At 39.8% G+C, this 4,915-nt stretch overlaps 1 pseudogene; it reads left to right on the forward strand.

The window, feature by feature from the left end:
• Positions 1-4,915, forward strand: part of LOC102826562 — a 59,156-nt pseudogene that overhangs the window by 30,105 nt on the left and 24,136 nt on the right.

Here is a 4,915-nt window from a genome sequence, read left to right on the forward strand (position 1 = left end):
TAGAAGATTAGTTCCCTTGGTTAGAAGGCAATACACAACAGCTAAACACCCAGACTGTAATAATAAACCATGAGGATGGCATCTGACCTCCTCTGACTCCACAAAGGGTGAGGAATCAGCATCTGCCCAAGGCCAATTCCTATGGGGCTGAGGTCAGCATACCTCCACCTTCCAACCTTCTCTGAAACCAACTATCCTGCACACAGAACTACTTAACTAGGTCCAAAAATTCAGTATAATGGTCACACAGAACTCAGACACCACATTCACAGTTAAGTGATTTATTAGGGAAGTTAACAGGTTACAATTGAGAATTAGAAATGCTCAGGGTACAACTCTCTTTCCGTTAGAACAGCCTCTCTCCAGCCATGTCCACAGGCAGGCCTCTCTCTGGTTCTTGGCTTCTCAGCCACAAGCCCCTTGGTTTCTGCCCTACTCCAAGCTCTTTTAAGACTGTTGATAAATATCCAAAGGACACTCCTTCCTCCATAAACCTCAGAACAGAGACACACTCCACTCTAGCTCTAACTCCCGAATTACATACCTGAAGACACCCCTTTCCACAACTGACCCTCCTGCCTGAAAGCACTCAGCTTTGCTTACTCCACGGGCTGAGAAGCCATCGATCTGTCTTATGCTCTGTTTCTTGGTTCTGCTGTGCTGCTCCTCTGCAACTTGTCTGCTGTCACCGTTCTCTCTGCTGGGCCAAGGAGGTTTAATGCACAGGGACCTCGGGGTCCAAAGTTTGAGCCCCACTCCTGGTTCTTCTTCCTTGATGGTAGTGAAACTCCCCATTCCTGCCTCTGAGATGGCTTATTTTAAACTCACATTAGAGTTCCAAGACTTTTCAGTAACAACCCTGTTAACAATCACTCACAACTGACTCATTTGATCCCATCAGCATCTTCCCCTACCTTCTCTTATCCAGACTCAGAAGGAAAAAAAATCATTTGGTAGGAGTTACAAAGACACTGGGTAGAAGAGACATATGAAGACTTCACGATACTGCATGGACAAAAACTCAACAGTGATCATGAAGATGGCACAGGACCAAGCAACATCTAGTGCTATTATACATAAGGTTACCATGAGTTGGAGCCAACAACAACATAATTACATTGTTATTTCTTTGTATAACTGTTTCTTATCTGTCTCCTTTATCTAGATACTGAATTTCATGAAAACTGAGTTTTTGTCGGAAAATTACCCTGCTGCATCCTCTTGTGCCTAGTGTCGTGTTTTCTCCTGTGGAGCAGCCGGTGGGTTTGAACTGCTGACTTCTGACTAGTGACCCACTGTGCCACAGGGGACCTTAGCACATAGTACACACCACTGCCATTGAGTCTATTCTGACTCATAGCAACTCGGTATAGGGTTGCTGAGGCTGTAAATCTTTATGAGAGCAGAAAGCCTCATCTTTCTCCTATAGAGTGACTGGTGGGTTAGAACCACCGATACTGTAGTTAGCAGTCCAGTGTTTATCTTACAGTGCCACCATGGCTCCTCTCAGTAAATATTTATTGGATAGTTATTCATTTTAAACCCTGACCATTTTAAATAAAATCAGAAACTATAGATTTAAGGGTAGGGAATTTACTTGTTCTTTTTCAACTAACTGTGTACAAAAGCTGATAATGAAAGTAATGTGGATATCATGCTTTTGAAGACAGCGGCCTCTCATAAACTATAAGAGACGCATCTTCTAACAACTCTGAGGGTAGTGGAGTCTATGCAATTATTCAGTTTTAGTCAATATGGACTTCCCAGCTAATTGATTAAAATTGGTACCTGTTAATAAGAAAATTGGTCAGTAATAAATTAGCTTGTGCTTTATACAATGGAGAGGGTCAAAAACTACAGAGGAAACTACTCTCTAAAGAAAAAGAAACAATAGACCATCATCAAAATTTTATGAATGAACACAATTCATACCACATGAAATTATTCTTTCTAAAATACAAATTCTATAGTTCAAGATTTGAATCCATTTGTTTGCTGACTGCTATGGATTGAACTATATCCCCAGCTGCACCTGTATTTAGCCCATGTACATATAAGTAAGGGAATGTGGTGGCTTTGTAGGATAAAAAATAGACTGTAAACCACAGAATTGGCGGTTCGAGTCCACCAGGCACTCCCTGAGAGAAAGATGACGCTTTCTGCTCCCACAAAGATTTATCATCTCAGAAACCTTATACAGGTTCATTATGAGTTGGAACTGACTGAGTGGCACTTAACAACAACTTATAGGCATGATTGTGCTCAGGAGGAACCTGTACATAGACCAAGAGGCAGTGTGCATACAAAACAAGGGAACACAAAATGGCTTAAAATTAGGAAAGGCATGTGTCAGGGTTGTATTCTTTCATCATACTTATTCATCTATATGCTGAGCAAAGAATCCGAAAAACTTGATTATTTGAAGAAAAGTGGGCATAAGGATTGGAGGAAGACTCATTAACAAGCTGCGATATGTAAGTGATACAACTTTGCTTGCTGAAAGTGAAGAGGACTTAAAATACTTACTGATGAAGATCAAAGACCACAGTCTTCAGTATGGGTTGCACCTCAATGTAAAGAAAACAAAAATCCTCACCACTGGATCAGTAAACAACATCCATATAAATGGAGAAAACTGAACTAGTCAAAGACTTCATTTTTCTTGGATCAACCATCCACCCTCATTGAAACAGCAGTCAAGAAATCAATAGACATATTGCATTGGGTAAATCTGCTGCACAAGACCTCTTTAAAGTGCTGAAGAATAAAGATGTCAGTTTGAGGACTAAGGTACACCTGAAGTGACCCATGGTATTTTCAATAACCTCATATGCATGCAAAAGTTGGATAATGAATAAGGAAAACTGTAGAAGAATTGATGCATTTGGTTTATGATGTTGTAGGAGAATATTGAAAGTACCATGGACTGCCAAAAGAACAAGTAGATCTGTGTTGGAAAATGTACAACCAAAGAGTTCCTTGGAAGCCAGGATGGCCAGACTTTGTCTCTTGTATTTCGGACAACTAGGGACAGACCAGTGGCTCTATAGGATAAACACTAGGCTACAACCACGAAGTCAGCAGGTCAAGCCCACCAGCAGCTGTATGGGAGAAAAATGAGGCTTTCTGCTCCTCCTAAGATTTACAACTTCAGAAACCCCACTCAAGATTACTATGTGTTGGACTGACTTGATGACACCTAACACAACAGACAGCTAAGTCTCAAAAGCCCAAGTGACTTGTCCATATAGCAACTGTTTGCAGGATATCTTCCCAAAAGATTGAAAACAAGGACTCAAACAGATGCTTTCACACTCAGGTTCATAGCAACACTATTCACAATAGCCAAAAAGTGTCCATCAAGAGATGAATGAATAAACAAAATGCTGACTATACATACAATAGAAGATTGTTGTTGTTGTAAAGTGCCATTGAGCAGGTTCTGATCCATAGCAATCCTGTATAGAGTTTCTGAGGGGCAACTGATGAGCTTGAACTGCTAACCTTATAGTTCAAATCAACTTTGTAGTCTAGTGCATTAACCCACAGCGCCACACCAGGACTCCAATATATTATTGAGCCATAAAGACATATGAAACTCTTTATGTCCTATGATATGAATGTGCCTTTAAAACATAATTCTAAGTGAGTTAAATCAAACACAAAAGACAAATACAAGTCTATCCCACTTATATTAAATGTCTCATACAGGCAAATGCACAGATAAATCTTCTGTTAGTGGTTGCCAGGGACTGAATGAGGTGGAAGGCAGTGGAGAGTTCTTGCTTAATGGCTACAAAGCCTCTGTTTGGGCTGATAAGAAAGTTCTGGAAATCATGGTAAGAAAAAAACTACAACTATTTGTTGCCCACTGTGGTCTGTAGTAACATTGTGGCATCTATTTCTGTCCCCTACCTCCCTGCTCCCCAGCATTTCCTTAGCTCACCTCACTTTGCCAATCCATTCCTACTCTGGAAAACTGATTTGGATCATTAGAGTTCCTTAAGAAAAATATGAGATAGAAATAGCACAATGATAATTGGCATTGTATAGAGAGGAACCATAAACCATAAAGTATGCATCAAAAATATATTTAATAACGCTAAAAACGACTATCAAAACAGGTCCAAGTTTCTCACTGCTACAAGTATAGTGCAATGTGGAAGGCAGTAATGCTCACCACTATACCACCAACAATGTGTAAAATATAGCTTCAACAGTTTCACATGTTCTTTGACCAGGCCACCATAAAAGAAGCTAGTAATTTATGCATAATAATTACTGCAGCCTCTTACCACAGTCCCTCCACAAAACTGCATGGCTGTATTTTTTCTATCTAAGGCACAAATTTTCAAGGTTCTATCAACAAGTCCCCTTTGATTCTCTCCATTAGGTTGATGGTTTACTGTCAGTAAAGAAAAGTCATTGTTAGCAAATTTGTCTCATACATACTAGGGATAAGCACAGAGTCCTGGCATGATGCCATAGGATAAGCACTGGACTGCTAGGTCTATTTGAACCACAAATCAGTGGTTGAAACTCACCAGCAAGTCCTTGGAAACCCTATACAGGATTGCTAGGAGTCAGAACAAACTCCACCGCATTAAACAACAACAAGGATAAGCACAGAGTCACTATGAGTTAGAACCAGCTCAAAACATTCAAAACAACAACAAAACGAAAGTTAATGATCCAGTCTTGAAAGAACAAGGGAAAGAGATACCATAATATTGAGATGTAAGTTCACTAATATCATTACTATATAGAAAAATCACAAAAGAATATTGTTTATTATCGAGCTGGGAAAGATAAGGAAATGAGAGTGAGTGGCAAGTAGTTTATAACCTGCGGATTCACTAATAAAGCGGTAAAAATGACATTGTGGCAATGGTCAGTACAACCTGGTTACAAAAAA

Source organism: Chrysochloris asiatica, unplaced genomic scaffold (assembly GCF_000296735.1).
Source record: "Chrysochloris asiatica unplaced genomic scaffold, ChrAsi1.0 scaffold00169, whole genome shotgun sequence".
Taxonomy (NCBI): Eukaryota; Metazoa; Chordata; class Mammalia; order Afrosoricida; family Chrysochloridae; genus Chrysochloris; species Chrysochloris asiatica.